The sequence below is a fragment of the Malania oleifera genome, chromosome 1 (genome assembly GCF_029873635.1).
Source record: "Malania oleifera isolate guangnan ecotype guangnan chromosome 1, ASM2987363v1, whole genome shotgun sequence".
Taxonomy (NCBI): domain Eukaryota; kingdom Viridiplantae; phylum Streptophyta; class Magnoliopsida; order Santalales; family Ximeniaceae; genus Malania; species Malania oleifera.
Window position 1 is genome coordinate 65,229,475 of NC_080417.1, and position 8,055 is coordinate 65,237,529.

Sequence of the window (8,055 nt, forward strand, 5' to 3'; positions counted from 1 at the left end):
ATGATTACTCAAGGTATGGGTATATTTATTTGATGCGTCGTAAGTCTGAATGCTTTGAAAAATTCAAGGTATTTAAGGCAAAAATGGAGAAGTGTCAGGGTAAATGTATCAAGACACTATGAATCCTAGTTGTCTGCACCTGGTATGCCACAGCAAAATTGTGTAGTAGAAAGAAGGAATAGGACTTTTATGGACATGGTCAGATCTATGATGAGTTATTCAGATTTCCTTAATTCATTTTGGGAGCACGCACTAGAAAGAGTAGCCTATATTCTGAACTTGGTCACATCTAAGTCAGTACCTACTACACCCACAAAATTGTGACTGGGCACAAACCTAGTCTGCAGCATGTTCAGATATGGGGTAGTCTAGCACATGTGCTAAAAACAAAAAAAGCTAAGTTTGAATCAAGGACAGATGTCAGTTTATTTGTTGGCTACCCTAGAGGAACGAAAGGTGCTTTATTTTATTGTCCTAGGGATCAGAAAGTCATTGTTAGCACTATTGCTTGATTCTTAGAATAGGACTATGTAATGAACCACAAACCCATATGTAGGATTATTCTAGAAGAGTTGAGAGGAGATATATCAGTTATACAAATAGTGCAAGAAGAACCACCACAAGAAACATTTATTGACATCCTATTGCCTCGTGGTAGTGGGGGGAATGTTGTAACTGGAGCTGAGTCTGTCCCATCATGTACAGCTACCATCAATACGTCGGTTGTACAACCAAAGCAGAATGATGGTGCACAAGGATCAAGATCAACACAGTAAAACGTGCCTCATCTTAGCGAGAGGGTTGTACGCTAGCCTAATCGGTATATGTTCATGGGAGAGTCTTATGACAAGATCCCTGATGAACTGGATACCGAACCCAGCAACTATTGTGAAGCACTTCAAGATAAAGATGCAGAACGTCGGCTGAAGGCTATGAAATTAGAGATGGAGTTCTTGTATTCTAATAAAGTCTAGGATCTTGTAGAGCCACCTGAAGGGATAAAACCCATCAGATGCAAGTGGATCTATAAGAAGAAAAGAGGAGTAGATGGAAGGGTGCAAACCTTTAAGGCTAGGCTTGTTGCAAAAGGGTTTACTCAGCAAAAGGGAATCAACTATGAGGAAACTTTCTCGCTGGTAGCCATGCTAAAGTCTATCTAGATTGTCTTATCTATTGCAGCTCATTTCGATTATGAAATTTGGAAAATGGATGTCAAGACAACTTTCCTTGATGGAAGTTTTGATGAGTGCATCTATATGGTGCAATCAGATGGTTTTGCAGCAGTAGGCCAACAACATATGTTGTGCAAGCTTAAGAAGTCCATTTATGGACTTAAGCAGGTGTCTAGGTCTTGGAACATCCATTTTGATCAAACCATTAAATCTTATGGTTTTGATCAATGCTCTGATGAGTCATGTGTATACAAAAAACATGATGGAAACATGGTGGTATTCTTGGTGATATATATGGATGATATTTTACTCATCGAAAATGATGTGGGGGTATTATCTTCGGTTAAGGTATGGTTATCCGGACAGTTCAACATGAAGGACTTGGGAGAAGCCAATCACATCCTTGGGATCAAGCTTTTGCGAGATCCCAAGCAAAGGATGATGGACTTATCATAAGCTACTTATATCAATATGATTCTTGCTTGTTTTAGTATGCAGGATTCCAAGAAATGATTACTCCATTTCAGACATGGAATCACTCTATCCAAGGATCAGTGCCCTAAAACACCTATTGAGGTAGAGAACATGAAGGCAGTTCCTTATGCATCAGTAGTAGGAAGCCTCATGTATGTTATGCTTTGCACTAGACCTAACATCTATTTTGTTATAGGCATGGTCAGCAGATATCAGTCTAACCTAGGGCGGGAACACTGGGCTGTGGTAAAACATATAATAAAGTACCTGAAAGGACTAGGTATTATATGTTGGTTTATCAGGTAGATAGTCTAGTACCCATTGGGTACACAGACTCAGATTTTCAGTCAGATAAGGATTCCAGAAAATCAACCTTGGTAAATGTGTTTACCCTAGGAGGTGGAGCCATTAGTTGGAGAAGTATCAAGCAATCATGTGTTGCTGATTCCACTATGGAGACTGAATATGTGGCAGCCTCTGAGGCAGCCAAGGAGGCCGTTTGGCTCAGGAACTCTCTATTGGATCTTGGAGCGGTGCCTTTGATACAATCACCTATTACACTTTACTACGATAATAGAGGGGTGATCGCTAACTCTAAGGAGCCCAGGATCCATAAGAGGGAAAAACACATTGAGCGTAAGTATCACCTAATACGAGATATTATGTAGAGAGGTGATGTGATGGTGACCAAGATTGCATCAGCAAGCAACCTGGTAGACCTATTTACAAAGATCTTAAAGGGAATGAGAGTGAGATGTATGGCGGCATGGCTTTGAGTACAAGTGGGAGATTGTTAGAGATTTATACTGAAAGACATGCTTTATGCAATCAATTTTATTGTTTATAAATAACTTCAGTTACTCCATTTTAATGAGAATCTTTGTGAGCAATGTTTGCTTGACATTATCTATTTAATGATTATGCATGTGTGTCTTTTATTCTATATAGTAGGTGATCTAGTGTGTAGAGTACGACTTACACACAAAAGATTATATCATCAGTTCTTATAGAATATAATTTTATTGTTCACAGTCTTAAATGGAATTGGACACACCATTGGTAGGACTATAACATAAGGTTTTAATAGATCTGTCTTGACTATGGGGAATGTTATAGTTCCAACTCCTTGTACTAGTACACTTTGTGTGTATTGAACAGGACTGTCTTGGGGTAATTGTTTTTATTTTGACTATATAAAACAATTAATACCTCATGATTATTATGAGTGCTTATGCTTTTAATCCCGATATGATTATTGGATACGTGCATGTAGTGTTTATTACTTTGATTCATAGAAGAGTGAGATTCTTTATCGGTCAATAAACTCAGTGAGTTGAGTAATGACATTATGTGTATGGTGAAAATTAATTATTGATGGAATCCACGTCCCAGTATCAGGATTTATGATAACCCCTTGAGGAAGCTTATAAGTTTTGATTGTGTCAAACCCTGCAATTGGATTTTGAATCCGACACATTAAATAAGTTAAGTGGAAGGTCTTAGGGAATTAATACGTCAATTAATTAAATTTGTAGTAATTTAATTTAATTGGCGGGTATCTGTAATCTTTATGTGGGGAGATAAATAAGCATTTAATAATAGGAGCTCAAAATTTAATTTCGATTATGACAGGGAGTGCAATTATAATTCTTTAGTGGTATGAATTGTAAATAACATAATTAATGATTAATCCGGGTCAGATTAGGAACTCTTAATTACGTTGGAAGCTCTTGTCATATTTGCCCAGAGGTCTCTTCTATATCCTTATACACGCACTCCATTTAGCGGCGAGGGTTAGATGAAAACGCCCACACAAAGGCAGACGTCTTCGTGAGAAGCAAACTCTAGCTGCCTTGCCCACTCTTTGAGGAGCAAGGCATGTTCAAGGAATATAGTAGAAGATCCCTGGTCATTGTCAAGAGTTCTTCTTCAATCTCGCAGATCCAAGAGTTCCTCTTCGTGCTTGTAGATTTGGGAGTTCTTCTTTGTGCTTGCAGATTCGAGATCAAACCAGAGAGATCTCCTGGTATGATCCTAATCACGTAATTAGGATTTTCAAGATTGAATTTTTTATTGTGATCTGGGTTTGAAAGATTGAATTTTTGTTTAACTTGGGTATGCAGGATCTTTTTTTTTTTTTGGTTATCCGTATACACTACAGCCAGATCTTAGGGTTATTCTGCAGTAGGCCCCTTCACTAATTTCTTCACAATGGTGTGTAGTGTGGGCGCAAGGTCATGGCACGCAACTAACTCATAGACTCCCTTAAGATGGGATCATGGCATGCAACTAATTCATAGACTCCCTTAAGATGGGAGGAGGACAGTTGGGATGGTCTATGAGCAGCAACAGCATGCTGTTGAGAATTCTCGACGAGACTCTCAAAGAGAGCCCATGCCTCATTCTCATGCTTCGTGAGGAAAGTACCTCCACAAGATGCATCTACCATGGATCTATCATGCTTAGTAAATCCTTTATAAAAGGTTTGAACTAATTGCCACCTAGGGACTTGGTGGTGTGGGCATTTACGCAAGAGGTCACTAAAGCGCTCTCATGTCTCAAAAAATTGTTCCCCATTCAATTGATAGAAATTGGGGGATACCTTCCTTAGCTAGTTAGTATTCCCATTGGGGAAGTACTTTTTCTGGAACTCATATTGCATGGTGGCCCAGTTGGTCACCAAGTTTGGCTATAAGGAGTTCAGCCAATATTTGGCTTTATCCTTCGGAGAGAATGGTAAGAGCCTTAAACGGAGGGCATCATCACCAAAGTGAGGTATACAAATGGTGGAGCATATTTCAAGAAACTCATCTAGATGCTTGTATGGAGTTTTAGTCTAGTTTCTAAAGAAATTAAGAAGCATCAAGATGATAGAAGTTTTAATTTCAAATTATGTCGCCTCGACCTCTAGCAACCAGATGTAAAATGGTGAGGTGTATACATTGGGTGTAAAGTAGTCTTTAAGAGGTCAAAGAGGTTGCTCTTCCACCATAGTTTGGTGGGGAACTTGGGGTTCTAAGTTTTGAATGGTGGGAATCGGTTGACGTTCAGCCATGACTTTGGGTTCAGACGACTTGGCTTACTCAGGATTAGAGGTAAATTTCCTAATTGACCTATGGGATCTCTCAATCTCAGGGTCTATAAGCACTAATTCAAGATCCAAAGAGCGCAAACCCATGATATACACATGCAGCACACAGTCAAGACTTCAGAGTATTGAAAAAAAAAAAAAAAACAACAGAAAACAAAGAAAAACAAAGCACGTAGTACTCTAAACTAGAAATTGGCTTACTATCGTAACAGAGTCCCCGGTAACGACGCCAAAGTTTGGTAGGCTCGCCAAGGCTTGGGTCCTTAACTACCAAAGATAAAATTTAAAACCTAACTAACCACAAGTATAGTAAAACAATGACTAAGTCGGGTGTCGATTCTCAAAGACTCTAGTGCAATTGTTTACCACTTCTAGCCTAATTGACTATACTTTGTGAAAAAGGGAAAAAAAGGTGAGATTTTGAAAGTGTTTTTCTATCAACTACAAGAGCAAGTAAAATTATATTAACACTACTCCTACAAAGAAAATCTCAAATCATGAATCAAGTTTTAGCTGTTGTGTGCGATAGCTATGTCCAGTCAGCTATCCATACAAGGTTAAATGGTTAAGTGAACGATTTTAGTGGCATAAGGTAGCGAAGGTGCACCAATCATTCGAAGCACGATCACTAACAAGGGTATATACACTATCCAGTGATCAAGCTAACACCCATACGTAAACCATAGCCTATTACATATAAGTGACTGAATCCCTAACTATGTTACCCTTTACCTTAGGATCTCATCACAATCAGAGAAGTAAAAGTGCATGGAAATTAAAGATAGGAAATTTAAAGTGCAGATATTTAAATGAAAGCAAAGTAAAAGAACATGTACTGAAAAATGGCTTCAATTGCAGCTTAAAGGCCTGTCACTAGCGATTAGGAATACAATCAAGAACTAGCTAATCTATGTGGCAGCATCCAAAATTCGAAGGTTGTCATAGGCCTTTGAAGAATCCAAGCACAAACGAATACAAGGAATTGAAACGAAAGCAGTAAATCTACTTTAAGTGGCACCCAAAGACACTCTAAGTCTGTCACTAACCAAAGAGGAGCCAAAGGAGAACCCTAGGCACATAGTCGAAGCTAGGTTTTATACCCAAAAGGGTTTACAAGCATTTAAATTCAAATCAGGAAACTTTTGCAAAAAATCTTGCAAAGTAGATCGCTAGGCTCGCGTTTGTTGACTAGATCGCACTCATGTTTTCCCATAGTCATGCCCTAGTTGAGACTCTTAGGAATTCTAAGGTTCAGTCTTCAGGATTTCTCAACCTGGTCGCGCCTATAGGTCCTCCTGGTCGAGTTGCTGGTTGAGACTCTCGGGATCTCTAGCTTAGTCAGTCTCAGTTTAGCCAACCTGGTTGCACCTCAGGGTCTCCCCATCAAGTTATTGGTCGAACTTTGTAGCATCTCACTTTCCGTTTGAACCTTGGAGTTTTGCTTTTATGACCTAGTTGCCCTTTGTGCTTGCTGGTCGAACCACATGGTCGAGCAGGGTCTTTGTTTGTTTTGATGAACTAAGGCTTTGGGGGCTTGGCTAAGCATCTGATTTAGCCTTTTTCCTCCCAATTATCCCTTGGCTTATTATATTGCTTTAACTCCTCAGTTTTAACCTAATTTTACTGAAACAAGAACAAACCATGCATAACTCCAAACTATGATAAGAAAGGGTAAACACATAATAAATAGGGGCAAAACATAAGTAAATGGGGGCCTGAAATAGTGTATTTTAGGAACACATCACAACCCCAACTTACACTTTGCTAGTCTTGGGGTAAAGCAAAACTAATAAAACTATAAAAGATAAATAAAATCCTACCTACCTCCTTTTTCGTGGGAAACACAATTGTATTTACCATATGCAACAAGGCTTTAAACCCCGAGGTGACCCTAGTGGACAAGTTATAATCTTATGAGGGTTTCCAGGGCGATACTCACAAACACCAATCTCAGTGGACATTAAATAAGATCAACAAGTAACACAGTTATGTCATTTCACTTACATGAATATAATTTAATTACAAACAGGCTCCTCCATACATAACTTCATTATACAAACAACTTCGTAGCGAATCACTCATACAAGTATCAATAGTATATAGTCATCAAGAAAATCATAACTCATAGAGAATCAACCAGAAATTACAATTCAGAATTAATATCATCATATAAATTCAAGTATAAATAGGCATAGTCACAAGGCATGTGTAAAGTGAATGATTCATCACACTAGGGTCACCCTCCGACACCTACAGAACGGTCGTCTTGACTCAGCCTCGCTGGTATACTCTCAAAAACACTTAAGAAGATGGGTTCACTTTTGTATGTGAGGAAAAACATGCATGATCAAATATCTCACATATTTCGAAGAACTAGCGCTAAGCATGGAGTGAACTAGTCTCATGGGAATAGGATCTAGCTTATTATTGAGGTGTTGGGTCCTTCACCCTTGCATCTTCTCACCTACTCACCACATCTAACCAAGACCACCCTAAATTGACTATTTATAAACCAGGCATGAATACATCATATGCACTAGAGCACCTGAAGAAGCTTCATACATGTAGGGATATGGTATGTTATGTCCCCAGCTTGACCCTTTTGTATTTGGAGCAGGTATTCTATTTATTTTTATCATTTATTTTTCTTCTGCTCATTCTTTTCTTTATACATTTTTTTTCTTCTATGGTCAGCTAGGACAATCATCACAACTTTTGTCATCTTTATGCTATCGATAGGAAACTAAGCTCAAAAGGAAGTGCATGAGTTATGTTCATCTCTAGGGGTGGCTTAATTCTCACATCTTGAGTAGGCTACAAGACCTAGTCTTATATCTCCCCACTAGACATCACGTCTAGGATAGCAAATGCAAATACAAATACTAGCAAGCAAATAATATCCAGAGAAAGAAAGTTGAGTTCCATGAACTCAGAGTTCATGTAAATGACTCACAAAAAATGAAAGGCTCAACAAAACCTCACAAGGTGTCATAGTCGCCACGGTTGTTCTCTCAATGCTCTCAAGGTACCCTAAGTGATACAAATCATGTGAAAGTGTGTCCTAGCCTTGTAAAATACCATGTGAATACAAGAACTTATGCAACAGTTTTTGTTGACCTTATAGGTCACGCCCTGGTTTTGATAATGACAAATACTCTTGTATTTAATGAATATCTAGTTCATGTGCAGGTCCATATTAGCAAGGTCATTAATGGCACATAATAGATCAAAGCTTGAAGACAAATTCATATTCTTAATTGTAATATTTTTAGTGAAATTTGTCTGTAATAGTAACTAAGATATTCGGTTTGTAATAAG